The sequence below is a fragment of the Drosophila willistoni genome, unplaced genomic scaffold (genome assembly GCF_018902025.1).
Source record: "Drosophila willistoni isolate 14030-0811.24 unplaced genomic scaffold, UCI_dwil_1.1 Seg153.1, whole genome shotgun sequence".
Lineage (NCBI taxonomy): Eukaryota > Metazoa > Arthropoda > Insecta > Diptera > Drosophilidae > Drosophila > Drosophila willistoni.
Window position 1 is genome coordinate 60,205 of NW_025814115.1, and position 17,350 is coordinate 77,554.

Consider the following 17,350-nt stretch of genomic DNA (forward strand, 5'->3'; position numbering starts at 1 on the left):
CGAGGCAGCAAGACACAAAGAGTGTTTAATAGAGCAGCACTCACACAGACGACGGCATCAACCATCGCAAGGGTGAGTGGCGAAACTTACAGAGTATTCAGAGGGCGGCGATCAAGCAGACGTTACACCAAGAGAGCAGCATTCACACAGACGACGGCATCCAACCATCGCAAGTGGAAGTAGTAAAACGTAGAGTGCGTTATTGAGGCCGACAAGACACAAAGAGTGTCCAGAGAGCAGTATTCATACAAACGACGAGAAAGAGTATCCAGAGAGCAGCATTCATACAAACGACGACAAACAGTTTCCAGAGAGCAACGCTCACACCGACGGCGGCATCAACTCCAAAAGTGTGTGTGACGCGACGATCGAGTACAGAGGCGTACGCAGCGATTTTGGCTTACGAAAGGGACGGCAACAGAGTCGAGATACAAGAGCAGGTATTAACTGAGCAAGAAAGGGCCATAACCAAAGTGTAAAACATTTGTATAACATTGTAGATTGATATCAATTAACTTAACCCACTAACGTTAGCTTAAGATACATATTCAAAATTTGTTATATAATTTGTTTGAATTCAAATTATGCCACACGACGAAATCTTGCAACTCACGGTATCTGAGCTTAAAGAAAAGTTGAAAGAAAATAACTTAAGTATTAAGGGAAACAAGGCAGAGTTACAAGTAAGACTAATATCTTTTTTCGAGTCAGGAGTTGAGGAAGCATCCTTCTACGAGGATTCACTAGAGCGTAGCTTACAAGTAGTAAACGATCAACAAGAGGTACAGAGTATAATGGCGTTTACGCTAAGAGATATACAAGATTCATTAACTGTATTCGATGGCAGCCAGCAGCAAGATGTCGACAATTGGCTTGCAGATTTTGAGAACTGTGCAGAGACAGTCAAATGGAACGATTTACAGAAATTCATTTATAGTAGACAATTGTTAAAAGGGGCTGCGAAATTGTTTGTCAGTAGCGAAGGCGGTCTTACCGATTGGATTAGTCTAAAGTCAGCTTTAGAGAGAGAATTTTCGGAGAAGTTGTCCGCAAAACAAGTACATAAGCTACTCGAGAATAGAAAGAAAAAACAGAGTGAAAGTTTTGTTGAGGATCGAGTGGATTGCGTTAAATTATAAGTTTATCTTTATTAAGTGTCCGTACACTTTCAAGGGCGGAAAAGGAAGAAGAAGCCAAAATATACAGAGTTACAAAGCATCTTATATCGATAACCTACAAGCTTAGTACAATCGATATAACCAGGGATAAATACAGGGCTGCAAACAGAAACATATGGTATTTTCAACACCCTTCCTCAATATGATTCTGTGTGCCAATTACAATTACTTTCTTAGTTTAAATTCAATAACTTGACACAATGATTATGCTTTTGCTTAGACAAATTTTTCGTTAATATATCAGCTACCATGTCCTTAGTTGATATATAGTCCAGATCAATCTCGCCTCTTGTAACAATTTCTCGAACGAAATGATGTCTGATGTCAATGTGTTTCGATCGAGCATGAAACACAGGATTCTTGGCCAGAGATTGAGCACTCAAATTGTCTCCAAACAATTTCGTAGATGTCCCAGCGTCCCCACATCCAATCTCGATCAACAATTCGTATGTATGTATTCGGCCTCTGTGCTGCTCAACGCCACACTGCATTGTTTTTCTGACTTCCAGGAGATAGGGCCACCTGCCAAGAAAAACACGTACCCTGTGTACGATTTGCGGTTGCTCACATCACCGCCCCAATCTGCGTCAGCGTATCCCGTAAGAGCATCTCCACACGATCGGTAGTGCAACTTAAGATCCTTCGTTGCCGCCAAATACCTCATAACATGCTTAACTACTGCAACATGTTCACTGTGAGGTTCCTTATTCCTTTGCGCCAATTTGATAACTGAATGGTAGATATCAGGTCTTGATGTTAATGCAAGCCACATCAACTCTCCGATTGCTGACTGATACATTGTCACATCCTGTATGACACATTTCTCGTCACTGCACGCCACTTGGAAACCAGCATCCAATGGAGTAGCAACTGCTCGACACACTTCCTTACTATGTCTTTGAAGCATGCCTTTTATGTACTGAGTCTGATTCATCATGATACTGCCTGTATCATCATTCCGGTCTACTTGCATGCCCAAAAACTCTCGTAACGAACCCTTATCGACGCATTCGAATTTCATCGCAATCTTTGCCTTGATTGCGATCATGTCATCCATCTTTTGGCAAGCTATAAGTAAATCATCTACATATATTAGTACAAAACAAAGTCTACCTTTTATATCCTGTTGATAAAGGCACGGCTCGTTCTTGGAAGAAGTGAATCCAAGATCACATAGAGCTCCATTCAACTTGGCATTCCACTTCCTTCCTGCTTGTTTCAATCCATATATAGCTTTATTCAGCCTCAACACCTGTTGTGAATTTGTCTTATCCACATATCCCTGAGGCTGCCTCATATAGACGACTTCGTTTAGGTCACTGTTAAGATAGGCTGTGCACACATCCATTTGGTGCAGATATAGTTTCAGCTCCGCCGCTATAGCCAAAACTAGCCGTATCGTTTCGTAACGACACACTGGTGAGAAGGTTTCGGTATAATCGACGCCGTATATCTGTGAGCACCCTTTAGCCACCAACCGAGACTTATACCGCTCCACGCTTCCATCGCCACTCCTTTTGATAGTATATACCCACTTTGAACCAATCGCTTTTTGTCCCTTGGGTAAATCTGCCAGTGTCCATGTCTTATTTGCCAACAGAGCCTCATATTCCTTATCCATAGCAGTCTTCCAGAATGAAGATTGCTTACCTTGCATCGCATCATCAAATGTCTGTGGCAAATCCAGTTCCTTTACATGTAACTTGTTTACACGATTGTATATTTTCTTGGGACGTCCTGGCTTACCGGTGCGAATCAAACGTGGCCTTCCAGGACCGATCTGTCCTTCCTGTCGTATCTCTTGTTCTGGTTCTTGTTCTTCCGCTTGGCAAGATTCATCGTCGCTCTGCCCTGAACTCTCATCTTCGAAATCTTCAGCGCTAACAAATTCCTCATTTTCCAGATCGTCTTTACTTGATTCGTCCCACCGCATTTCCAAACCTGTGACTGTTTGTGCTGGACCTGGGGATTCAACAATCGAAACCACATCATTCGGATCCTTGAACATTACATCCCGTTTCTCAACGACCTCTCGTTTTTCTTTGTCATACAACCTGTATGCTTTTGACACCAGTGAATATCCTACGAGTCGATATTCTCTGCCCTTGGCCTGAAACTTGCTTCGTCGTGTCTTATCCAATGCAACTGCTATCGATCCAAAAATGCGCATACCCTGCACATTGGGTTTCCTTCCAGTCCATGCCTCATAAGGTGTCATACCAACTAAAGCTGCTGTTGGTGATCTGTTTCGAATGTAACACGCTGTCATTATTGCCTCTGCCCAGAGAAACTCTTGCATATCCGCGTGTACAAGCAAACATCTAGCCATCTCGACTAGCGTCCGGTTTGCTCGTTCAGCCACTCCATTCTGTTGAGGGCTATATGGAACCGTCAACTGACGCACAATTCCATGATCCTTTAAGTACCCATCAAAACGCCTGTTGATGAATTCTCGGCCGTTGTCACTTCTTATTGCTTTCAATTATTGGCCAGTCTGTCTTTCAGCCATCTCTTTAAATTCCACGAATTTCTCGAATACTTCATCCTTCGATTTTAGACAATAAGCAAATATTCGTCTCGACATGTCGTCTATGAATGTCAAAAAATATGAAGAACCGCCTAGAGAACGTTGCTTAAAAGGTCCACATACATCGGTATGTACCAATTCCAAAAGATGCTGAGCTCTATGTTCAGACGCTGACGGGAAAGGTTGAGTATGAATCTTGCTTCTCATACAAGTCACACATGGCATCTTCTCGGAAAAATCCACATTTTCCATGCCAGTCACCATCCTGCGTTTAACAATATTCATCAGACTTGAATAATTCAAATGACCATACCTGTAGTGCCAATCTTCTGCACTTATTTGTTTCGCTCCAAAGCATCGATTGCCTGTCTCCTTAAACACAAAGAGCTTTCCTTGCCTCTCTGCTATTAGCACCATCTCGTCGTCTTGGCGAACCGTCGCTGAATTTTTGTCGAAAGTCACAGTGCATCGCCTATCGACTGCTCGATCAACCGACATAAAATTCGTCTCCAACCCTGGTAAGTGTAAAACATTCTCCAATTTCAGCTCACAAAATCCTGTTTGTACAAGCACGTCACCTCTGCCAACTGCTTTTATGACGTGGTTGTTGGCCAATACAACATCTTTCTCATGTGCAACATAATTCGCAAACATACTGCGCCAGCCACATAAATGAGCCGTTGCTCCCGAATCCACACACCAGCTCGAAGCATCTAGATTTCCTGCCTGTGCCGCATTTAGAATAGTGTACGATCGATGTTGTGATTGCCGATTTTCCTTTGGCTTTTCTTGAAACTTTGGGCAGTCCCTCTTATAGTGACCTCGTTGCCCACAACTGTAGCACTCTATATCCACCAGAGACCTCTTCTTACGAATTGGATTTTTTCGCACATTTGCCTGGTATGCCCGTTGCTCTTCTGGGTTTGACATTCTCTCGTTACTCCTGCGATCTCCTTCTTCCAGCAACTTAATCCTTAGACTGTCCAAAGAAGGAAGACTATCACGAGTCTCCATCGCAATAACGAAGTTTTCGTATTCCTTTGGCAAACTCGAAAGTAATATGATCACCGCTAGTTCGTCTTCTAGCTTAATATTCACTTCAGCAAGTTTGTCCTTTGTAGAGAAGAAGTTAAGAAGACTATTGATCTGGTGGAAAAAGAGTATTTTATCCCAAGTTTGCCGATCAAAGTAGAGATAGTAGTGAGGTCGTGTAGAGAATGTATTGTAAGTAAAGAGAACGTGGACAAAATGAGAGAGAAAAACTTGAAATCGTTTAATAAAGGTCGAAAATCTGCAGGTGAATATAAGGTTGACCAGCTAGTGGCTGTCAAGCGGACGCAGTTTGGTTTTGGCCTTAAGCTTAAAAGGATATATTTGGGACCTTATCGGGTTTTTCGGAAAATGAGGCATGGTCGCTATGCGGTTGAGAAAGTAGGAGATGGAGAAGGTCCGAAATGTACTACCACCGTGGCAGAGTTTATGAAAAAATGGTGTCAATCATTCGGGGCGAATGTGGAGGTCGGATGGCCGAATGTAGGATCGCGTTATGGTAGAGGTGATTTCGAGTGAGAACGGGTATCGATGTAATATCGATTAAAAACGATATACGATGGTGAGGAGTGGTCAGTCAGTCCGAAGAGAGTCAGTCGAGTAGAGTGAGCCGGTAAAGTTGCGTCTTGAAGTGTGAGCAGTGAAATCAAAAATAAAGAGAAACATTGTGAAGTAATTAATAATTTTACTACTAAGCTAATAAACTAATAATAATAAAGTACAATAAAGCTGATGAAAATAAAACCCAGTGTGTGCGAATTAAATCTCTTCGACTTGGTGAAGGTTGAATCTCCACAGCTTGCGAGGCTCGTCCGGGAAAAAGCCGAATCCCACATGCGTAGCAATCTATAAACATAGAGCTAGCGTCAAAATTTTCATCTTCCGTTTTATTTTCGATTGCTTCAATTTCGCTTTAAACGTCCTTAGCTTTATGCAGTCTATCGATCATTTCATACGTTGATCCCCACCTTGTGGGACAATCCAATTGAGGTAATTTCAGTTGACGAAACTCAAATACCTCACGATATCACAATGCCGCACACCGGCATATTTGTATATTACCCACATGCAACTCATTTGGTGTCTCAAAATTATCCATTTTTTCAGTATAGTCTATGTTTTTTTCCACTTCCTCTGTGCCTTGAAAATCATCACCAAATATATAACTTTGTGATAATATTTTTGTTGTTTTAATCATATTAGCTCCATTGTCTGATGTAATTGAAACAATTTGATTCAATCGGATATTGTACTTGTCCAAAGTTGCTATTATTTCTTTGGCCAGATTTTTTGATGTACTTCCACTAGCGCCTTTTATTTCAGACAAGCCTAATATCCGGGATACAATTTCAGTTTCATTAATAAATTGCGCACTTATTCCAAAAATATTACGGTTGAGCCGAGTTGCGCTACCTATTTTTAAAGACAGTAATCGGCCGTGCATTTCTTGTTGCATTTCGGTGCGTATGTTTTCCGTCACATATTTTAGCATGTTTGTGCATTTATTGCCATTTAGTTTAAAGCTTTTTCCGTTCTTTTCTGCAAGACCATCACAAATCGGATCTATTATATTTTTTATGTTTTCTGAATTTAGAACATTGAAAGGGATACTTTGTTCTGTCACCAGGCCTATGTACGAACGAATCAACTGTTTTTATACCCTTGCAGAGGGTATTATAAAATTGGTCAGATGTTTGTAACGCACAGAAGGAGACGTTTCCGATTCCATAAAGTATATATATTGTTGATCAGCATGGGAAGCTGAGTTGATATAGCCATGTCCGTCTGTCCGTCCGTCTGTGCGTATGCGTTTTACTCAGCCGTCTTAAGAGCTATCGGTCTGAAATTTTGTTTCGGGGTTTTTTATTACCCGGGAAAAATAAAGTATGAAATTCATAAGGATCGGACCACTATATCATATTGCTCTAGAAGAACTAGAAGAAACATTTTCATAAAAATCGGAGTATGCTATGAAATTTACATATGTGATAATATTGGATATAAAACCCCAGATCCCAAAATTTGAATGTGGTCGGATAAATATAACACACACAGACGCAACGCTACATGAATTGTATGTGTATGCGTGCGTTGCTTTGCTTTGGGAATAAGGGAAGAAGAAGAAGAAATTGTAAAATAGAGAGTAAAATTGTTTTGTTTGTATATTGATGAATTAAGTTGCAGAAAACAAATTTTGAACATGTAAAATTATTATTACCAAGGACTGCAAGGGTATATAAACTTCGGCATAGCCGATGTTAGCTTCTTTGATATTTTTTGTTTATTTTCACTTTGATTATTTCTTTCCTGGGTTGAGATATGTTTTCTGAACAAGAGCACTAGTTGTCTTGAATATCTATTTTTATTTTGTGCACTCCAATAATATGTTTTTTCAAATTAAATGTACGATCCTTCCTTAATAACCGATCACAAGATTTGCACTGTACATATAATGACCCATCATCTTCAAAATATTGAAAAATATTAAACGAAGATTTGCGCGAAGCGGTGTTGACGCAAGAGACCAATTAATATTACTGCGTTTGTATAGGAAACTATAAGAAATGCGAATTATATTGAAGTGTTTTAATATTTGTTTTTCCGGCTTATTTTTAGGATTACTTTTTATAGTTTTTGCGTACGTTGCGTCGTCTATGGGACAGAGACCGGAAAGAAAAAAAGAAATCAGAAGATGAAAACAAATCACTCCAGAGTTGATCCTTGGACTTTCACCTTGCGAAATACATTGATGCCTATCGCCAAGCAACTGTGAGTGTAGGCGCCAAATCCAAGAACCAAAAGCATTGGCTGACTCATGTTACCCAGCGATCGTGGCCACTGCTAATATTGCAGATGCATCTGCTATACCCTCTTGTCCATGTTAACTTGCATGTTGGATTTATCCCTGTTGTGCTCCCAGTTTGTGGAATTACAGTTTCCTCTGAATGTCGGGTGAAAGTTTAAGCCCATGGGCTGAGTTGGGTTGGATGTAACATTTCGGCCCACGCCCACCTCTAGTACAGATCTACTATGAGAGCGACTACGAAGTTGCTACGAGAGCGACTACGAAATTGCTACGAGAGCAACAGAAAAGGAAATGCTCCGTAGCAGTAGCACAAAAATTTACTTTGTTTGCTCCGCTCTCATCACGCTTTTAATGCTTGTGCTATTGCTACAACCACAAATAGCGTATCGAAAAGTTTTTGCTCTTGCTATTGCTGTGTGCTCCGACGATGTATGCCACGGAGCAGAGCAGAAGATCAATCGTTTTCCGTTTGTGCTCTCTGCTATGGTCCTTCGAAATCAGAGCAGTAGCGGGAGCAAAAAAAAACTCCGACCTAGCATAGCATTTTCAACCCCTGTCCACAATAACAGTAATGGCTCCGTTTGGCCACGTTTCCCGTGAGGTACGCCCACTCACTAGAAGTCCGACTCCAAAACCGAGGAGTATCAAGAAAAAACGTCGTGTGGCCGATATCAAGAAAAGAGAGCTGGCCATCCGAAGAGGACACACCAAGATAAATATTGCTAGAAATGACCAAAAAGTTTTGGTTAAGGTGAAGAAAGAGGAGGACATAGCATATGAAAGAAAATAAGGCTTACGTATATATTGAATTTTTTTGCATTAGAATTGACAACGATTCTACAAATTTTTTAAAATTTCTATGACTTTTTTCGACCCATATTTGTATTTCCCGAGGAGCTCACCTTATTTAAGACCGGAATTCATCCAATTAGCTATTGCTTTCAGAGAGCTAAAAACAGGCGGACATGGCCAATTTTTCTAGCTAGCTGATGTACTGATGTACATTTTTACATTTGAGCTGTGACAGAAATCGATATATATAATTGATTGTAAGTTTAAGTTATATTTTTTTACTTGATCCTTAGAATAAGAAGTAGATGCACGAAAATCCAAGTAAACGGTGGAAAGGTTTATCTTGAATAGGCCCAAATATGTAATAATTAGGAAGTAACTCAAAAAGCTTTCCTAAGTTGTTATGGTAACACTGGAATAAGTGCTTAATTCGATTTTTAAAGAACGTGCTTTATCCTCATCAATCGAATAAATCTGGTCTTTCGGGTATTGTGGAGCCATTTAAAAGCCATTCCCTCAATATTTCACTGTAAATACAACTAGATTATTGACTGGAATCAATATTTTACTGTTAACCATTCATAGAAATAAAATTAAGACATAATATATTAGACGTAAATATAATATTTATTGAAATCACAACTAAAAGATGTTAATAGAAAGATTATTGTGGGATTGGGTCTGGCAACTCTGCTGAGCGGGGCGAATTGAGCTAAAGACGAGTCAAAGACGAGGCAGTCGAACTGAAGAGACGAGCGAGAGCGGTTGCAAAAAAGACGAAAGACGAAACCACGCGAAGCAGTAAAGACGACTAATTTCCAACTAAATCTAATTAAAATAATCAAATAAATTAAAATAAACTAAAATACTACAAATAAATATATTAAATAGGACAAATTCCTACATTATTATGAAATCCTGATCAGACACTGACCGACAAAGGCAGTCGGCGGGAAAGTGAAAAATAAAAAGTGAAAAGTAGGCCATGTCCATTTGCCTTGTTTACCTGCCTCATTTCCTACTTCCATATTTCACATTCTAGCATATCGTGTTCGAGAGTATAGATCTAATAATTAAAACAAATTTCAATTAAAAACAAATTTCAAGTAAAAATGCCCAATCCTGACTGGCCTAACTTTAATAAACCTGGAAACGGCAAGTTTAAAAAACTGGAAAAGTTCAAGAAAATCGTTGCTAAACATCCCCGAGAGCTGGCCATCAGAAGAGGACACACCAAGATAAATATCGCTAGAAATGACCAAAAAGTTTTGGTTAAGTTGAAGAAATAGGAGGACAAAGCATATGAAAGAAAATAAGGCTTACGTATATATTGAATTTTGCATTAGAATTGACAACGATTCTACAAATTTTTTAAAATTTCTATAATGACTTTTTTCGACCCATATTTGTATTTAAAAATAAGTAAACTTCTGGATTGTTAATGCAATTTTATTTTTTTTGCTCTTTACAAAATTTGGTTGTTTGGTAGTTCGATTGGGCGTCCCGAGGAGCTCATCTTATTTAGGACCGGATTTCATCCAATTAGCTATTGCTTTACTGCTGACATGGCGGCTTGACCAATCTTACTAGAGAATACATTTCAAAATGCTTTCTCCTCTCCTTGATCAGACCAACTTTGTGATACCCTCTTCAAGCACTTTAATATCCGGGTACTTCTCAGTTTTGCCCCCATTTGGAAAGAGTATCAAAACAACGACATTGACAAAGGTCTTTTCGTCGTATTTGTTGTTTGTATTTTGCTGATCGTCACCTTGCTTGGCAGTCCATTAAAAGCGAGTATATTAAATAAAATTATGTATTTTGTCAAAAGAGAAACAACAAAGTTGCGGTATTACTGAATATGGGTGTGGGCTTACATAATATACACATTGATGCGATAATGTTTAATGGTTATAGAATGATGTCAGAGCAGATATCTTTGCAACCTGTTCAAAACAATTTGTTACTAGACATCGACATTTAATGTGATTACAAACATGGGAGTAGCTAGAAAATCCGGTTCGGGGGTAAAATTTTATTTCGAGGGGAGACTAAAATATAAAACCCATGCAAGTCTTATGTGCAATGCTTCTCAAACTGTACTGTAACATTCATAAACTGCAGCGACCTTCAATCAGAAAAAAAGCACTAGAGAGCGTCCAACCAAGAAGCTAAAGAGATGATGAAAAAAAAGAAAACCAGAGGGCCGGGGCTAACTTTAACCGCGTCAAAGTTTGTATACCCTTGCAAGTTTTTTGTGTAAAAGGTCTAATGCTTGCGAAAGAACAGCTTAGGAAATAACGAAGTTATTGATCAAAGTCACTGTTCACCACCAATCGGTTCCTATGGGAGCTATATGATATAGTCGCCCGATCTTAGTCAAATTTGGCACAGTCATTAATAGTTATGCTAAACTGAGAAATTTTTATGACAATTGCTTCAAAAGTAACGAAGTAATTCACAAAAGTCACTGTTTTCGAAAGATCGTTCCTATGGGAGCCATATGATATAGTCACCCGATCTTGATCAAATTTGGCATAGTCGTTTATATGTGTAATTAACTTACCAATATTAAATTTGGTAAATAGCTCAGAAAATAACGAAGTTATTAAGAAAAGTCACTGTTCGTGACTTTGTCATTTGTATGGGAGCTATATGATATAGTGATCCGATCCGGCTGAATCCGAGATATACAACGCCTGCAGTATATACAAGCCTACATGCAAAATTTCAGCTCTTTCAGTCTAGGAGGAGTTTGCGTTGATCCAGACGGACGGACGGACGGACGGACGGACATGGCTATTTAAACTCGTCTCGTCGTGCTGATCAAGAATATATATACTTTATATGGTCGGAGATGCTTCTTTCTATGCGTTGCACACTTCTGACCAAAATTAATATACCCTTTTTGCAAGGGTATAAATATAACCAAACAGAAACTTGATTAAAGTTAAGAAAAACGTAAAGTTCAACTTGTTGCTGTTGTTCATTATTATGACCATTGTTGATGTTGTTGTTGTTATTGTTATTGCTGCTTGACATTTCGCACACTACACAAGAGAAAACCAGAGGGCCGGGGCTAACTTCGACCGCGTCAAAGTTTGTATACCCTTGCAACATTTTGGTAACTCTTTCCTTACCTATAGCCATCAAAGTGGAAAAACGTTTAAGCTAAAAGGGCTTATGTGTCCGAAAGAACGGCCTACAATCTTAGCATAGGAAATAACGAAGATATTGATCAAAGTCATTTTTTTCCACCGATCGTTCCTATGGGAGCTATATGATATAGCTACCCGATCCTTATCAAATTTGGCACAGTCAATAACAGATATATTAAACTAACAAATGTTTAATTTAAATGCAATCGCGTCAACAGAAACGAAGTTATTGACAAAAGTCCCTTTTTTGGAAAGATCGTTCCTATGGGAGCTATATGATATAGTCACCCGATCTTGATCAAATTTGGCATAGTCGCTTATATGTGTAATTTTCTTAACAATGTTAAATTTCATGATAATAGCTCAGAAAATAACGAAGTTATTAAGAAAAGTCACTGTTCGTGACTTTGCCAATTGTATGGGAGCTATATGATATTGTGATCCGATCCGGCTGAATCCGAGATATACAACGCCTGCAGTATATACAAGCCTACATGCAAAATTTCAGCTCTTTCGGTCTAGGAGGAGTTTGCGTTGATCCAGGCGGACGGACGGACGGACGGACGGACATGGCGATTTGAACTCGTCTCGTCGTGCTGATCAAGAATATATATACTTTATATGGTCGGAGATGCTTCCTTCTATGCGTTGCACACTTTTGACCAAAATTAATATACTCTTTTTGCAAGGGTATAAAAACAAACTAAACAAAAACAAAAGAAGACTCTACTGCTACCCCCTGCACAATTTTATGCTTTTATTTTGTATATTTCAGGGATTTCTGCTTTTCGCAATTTGTTGCAGCAACAGCATTGAAAATGCATAAAAAAAAAATTTGAAATTTCAAAAATTATTTTCAGTTTGCCTTAATTAGCTTCCTTAAACGAGAAGAAGAAAAAAACCAGAGCCCCAGCCAAATGGCATGCCAAAAGATGTGAGATGGGAAATCATCAGCATCTCGACATCAGCAACAAGTTGCCAATTTCTTTGTCGTAGTATGTCAAACTGTCAGAGTATTGGTGGGGGGAGGAGGTACTTGAAATGGGTGCGGATTCGAGTCATGGTGGGATGGGGGCGGAAAGAGAGACAAACTGCATGCCAACAAGTCTCATGCCATGCCATGTAATGACCTGTTTTCAAGGGTCTTAGAAGGCGGTATAAATTTTCAATTAATTTTCAAAGTTTCTCATATCATAGCAAGTCAATCTAGTTACCTAGAAATACGAGTAATGCGAGCTTGAAAATTATTTGAATAAAAACATACATATACATATAAAAAACTACATCAAAATTAACTACAAATTTTAGCATACATTCATCCCTCTAATCTAAACATTTTTAAAATCCTTATTGTTCCTTTTGGCAAAAATTGAGAAATACATTTAAATTAAGTAAAAATTTAAGAACATAATACACTAAAAGTTACAAAAGTTGTTAACTTTAATCATTTTATATCAAAATAAAGTAAAATTTTAACACGAAATAGGAATAGAACCGTTCATCAAAATTAAGTACAAATTTTAAAATATATTCCATAAAATGTTACAAAAGTAAAAAGTTATCAATCATTATACGAAATATTTATTTTTTATATTACATTACAGTATGTCGGAGATTGTAAAGGTGGTTTATACTCCTGCTTCACAAGGACGTGTAATTTGTCAGGATGACCGTGTCGGAGATTGAATTAGGCATTTCTAATAATTTGAATTGTGTGCCTACTGTTAAGGTGATCAGTGTTAAGTAATGAATATCATGACTGATGACTGTTTAACACTAGATATGTGAGAGAGAATTCAGTCTCTTTTCCTTCTGGAAGTCAACCGTAAAGCACGTCGAGACTCGCTGCACAAAATTAGTGGAAAAATGGAATCCAACAACGGAATCAACGATTCAGGAAACCCCGAATTCCTCTCTACGCCGATATCAGAAGTGGGGTCTAACTCAAGACCAACAATAAATGAGGAGCAGTTTCGCATTTTATTAGAACAACAAAATTGAAACTTCTGAGATAGCAAAAACTTTTCGTGCATCGCCTAGTGAATCTCGACAAGATGGTGAAATTGTTCTACCGAAATTTAACTCCGACGCTGCTGGAGCCAACGCCACGCAATGGTGTGCTACGGTGGAGTGGTTCTGGCGAGTGTCTTGCCGTGTGTGGGAGTCGGCTAATGACGTCACTTTTAACAAAATGGCGTGGCATGGATCATGAGCAAATTGCTGCATCGGTTGTTCTTGGTCATTTAGCAAACTATGACAGCAGACTACAACGAATTGCGTACACACTGACTATTCGCAGCAGACGAGATTTACGGTCCTAATTACAAGTCTTTTCGTTTGACAATAAGCGGTCCAGCTCTTCAGACGATTATTTAATTGCAAAGCGTGCTAAAACATTTCCAATCAAATGTTACTCATGTGGGAAGCTTGGACACAGGAAGTCGGAATGCAGAGTGCAGAAACCTTCTACATCTGGAGAAGATCAGCAAGCTTCGTCAGTGCGTGCTTAAGTCGTGACTTGATGTCACGAGCCGGGACACATCTCTACTCAATGCCCCAAGAGTTCGGATGGTGGCGCACGATCACATGTGCATAAGAGGGTTAACCTATGTGTCGTTGATGAACCAAAAGCAATTATGTTGCGCCCAGGTGAGAATTTTCCGATTACATATGATTCAGGCGCAGAATGCTCGTTAGTCAAAGAGAGCATAGCACACAAACTGTCTGGGAAAAGAACAAATAACGTAATCATTAAGTGGAATTGGTAATGTTAGTGTAGTTTCGTCAATTCAAATCACAAGTAATGTAATGATAAATGGAAATTGTATCGAAGTAGTATTTCATGTAGTCCAAGATAATAATAAGAAAAATAATATTGTAATTGGCCGCGAAATTTTAGCACAAGACAAAACAGTTAACGAATGTTCTGTAAAAAGTTACGAAAATGATTTTAATAATTTAGCAACTGAAGCACAGGGAGAAGATAGAAATCAATTAAGAGTGTTAAGAAAGCATTCAAAATCATTCATTCGCAGAACTCCTTTAACTCGCGTAACTACTGGTGTAATGTCAATTCGATTAGTAAAACCCACCAAAACTGTGCAAAGACGCCCTTACAGATTCAGTCCCAGTGTAAGAGAATTACTCCGGTCAAAAGTTCAAGAGCTAATAGATTATAATGTAATAAGGCCGAGCTGTTCACCTTAGTAAAAAAGTAAAAAAGAAAAACGGATCTGTAATACTCTGTGTCGATTATAGGGAATTAAATAGAAATACCATTTCAGATAAGTTTCCTCTACCATTAATTTCCGATCAGATAGCTAGATTGCGTGGAGCAAGATACTTTACTTGCTTGGACATGGCTTGCGGGGTATTATCAGGTCCCATTACACGAGAACTCCATTGAGTTTTTCAAAGAGCAGTGATGAAAGCAGTGGAAGAAGAAAGCTAAGGAAGAAGCTATTGAAAGATTAGAGATCGTCTTAAATATTTTGTCTAAGGCAAGCTTTTCGTTTAATGTAGAAAAATGATCATTTTTGAGGAATTCTGTTCAGTATCTGGGATACGAAGTACAGGCGAGTGGGATTCGTCCAAATTTGCGTAAAATTGATGCATTAAGCGCATTGCCACCATCCAGGTCAATTACAACATTGAGGCAATTTATAGGATTGGCTTCGTATTTTCGCCAATTTGTACCAGGATTCTCCCAGCTATTGAAACCTCTTTACTCTCTTACATCTATTAAAATTAATTTTGATTGGACGAATGAACATGAGAAGCTTCGCAAACAGATTATTGATATCCTTACAAGCAAACCAGTCTTGGTAATATTCGATCCTAAATACCCCATAGAACTGCATACAGGTACAAGTGCCATTGGCTATGGAGCCATACTTTTACTTCGAATTGAAAATAAACCGTATGTGGTTGAATATTTCAGTAAAACTACTAGTGTGTGTGAATCGAAATACACGTCTTATGAGTTAGAAACACTCGCGTTAAGAGTATGTCATTGTTCAAATCGATGGTTTTAAAAAATATGTTTATGTGTACCACACTTATAAGCTTGAAGCAGTTAGTTGTATTGACACATTAAAGTCATCGATTGCGCTTTTTGGTGTACCTGCTCGATTAGTGGCTGATCAAGGCAGAAGTTTCACGGGATTGAAATTTGTCGAATTCTGTGCTTCTTAGAAAATTCAGGTTCACCTGATAGCGACAGGTGCTAGCCGGGCAAATGGACAGGTCGAAAGAGTGATGAGCACTTTAAAAAATTTATTAACTATCGTTGAATCCAGTGAGCGTTCATGGCTATAGGGGACGTTCAATTAGCATTAAACTGTACAGTTAGTCGAGTTACAAAATCGAGTCCGTTAGGATTATTAATCGGTAAGAGTGCTCGACTATTGGGATTAGTTCCCATTGATAATGATGAGACAGCGATAGACTTAAATGAACAAAGATCTCAGGCTAAAAGAAATATGGACAATGCAGCAAACTATGACAAACTTAGATTTGATAAAGACAAGGCAAAAGTAATCAGATTCAGTAAGGGAGATGATGTTCTGATCAAAAATAGTGAGAGACAACAGACTAAGTTGGACACTAAGTTTCGTGGACCTTTTATGGCCATAGAAGTATTAAAAGGCGATAGATATACGTTGAAGACAGTATAAGGACCCACATGATAGTTTACGGAGAATGCCAGAGGTGCAGGTACCATTGAGTACACTGCATTCGTCACTCCCGACGGACAATTTGAGTTTTTATCGATGCCGTTTGGTCTAAAGAACGCACCTTCGGTTTTTCAAAGAGCAGTGATGAAAGCAGTGGAAGAAGGAAGCTAAGGAAGAAGCTATTGAAAGATTAGAGATCGTCTTAAATATTTTGTCTAAGGCAAGCTTTTCGTTTAATGTAGAAAAATTATCATTTTTGAGGGATTCTGTTCAGTATCTGGGATACGAAGTACAGGCGAGTGGGATTCGTCCAAATTTGCGTAAAATTGATGCATTAAGCGCATTGCCACCATCCAGGTCAATTACAACATTGAGGCAATTTATAGGATTGGCTTCGTATTTTCGCCAATTTGTACCAGGATTCTCCCAGCTATTGAAACCTCTTTACTCTCTTACATCTATTAAAATTAATTTTGATTGGACGAATGAACATGAGAAGCTTCGCAAACAGATTATTGATATCCTTACAAGCAAACCAGTCTTGGTAATATTCGATCCTAAATACCCCATAGAACTGCATACAGATACAAGTGCCATTGGCTATGGAGCCATACTTTTGCTTCGAATTGAAAATAAACCGTATGTGGTTGAATATTACAGTAAAACTACTAGTGTGTGTGAATCGAAATACACGTCTTATGAGTTAGAAACACTCGCGTTAAGAGTATGTCATTGTTCAAATCGATGGTTTTAAAAAATATGTTTATGTGTACCACACTTATAAGCTTGAAGCAGTTAGTTGTATTGACACATTAAAGTCATCGATTGCGCTTTTTGGTGTACCTGCTCGATTAGTGGCTGATCAAGGCAGAAGTTTCACGGGATTGAAATTTGTCGAATTCTGTGCTTCTTAGAAAATTCAGGTTCACCTGATAGCGACAGGTGCTAGCCGGGCAAATGGACAGGTCGAAAGAGTGATGAGCACTTTAAAAAATTTATTAACTATCGTTGAATCCAGTGAGCGTTCATGGCTATAGGGGACGTTCAATTAGCATTAAACTGTACAGTTAGTCGAGTTACAAAATCGAGTCCGTTAGGATTATTAATCGGTAAGAGTGCTCGACCATTGGGATTAGTTCCCATTGATAATGATGAGACAGCGA

General features: G+C 38.8%; 1 long non-coding RNA gene across 3 annotated transcripts; it reads left to right on the forward strand.

Annotated features, from left to right (window-relative positions):
• The first annotated feature begins 8,592 nt into the window (after positions 1 to 8,592).
• LOC124460913 lies at positions 8,593 to 14,450 on the forward strand. Of its 3 annotated transcripts, none has more exons than XR_006954847.1 (2): positions 8,593 to 8,610; positions 13,116 to 14,450. It is a non-coding gene; the product is annotated as an uncharacterized LOC124460913 (long non-coding RNA). The 3 variants fall into 3 exon arrangements; XR_006954846.1 differs by lacking the exon at positions 8,593 to 8,610 and adding an exon at positions 12,956 to 13,022; XR_006954848.1 differs by lacking the exon at positions 8,593 to 8,610 and adding an exon at positions 13,034 to 13,061.
• The last annotated feature ends 2,900 nt before the right edge of the window (positions 14,451 to 17,350 follow it).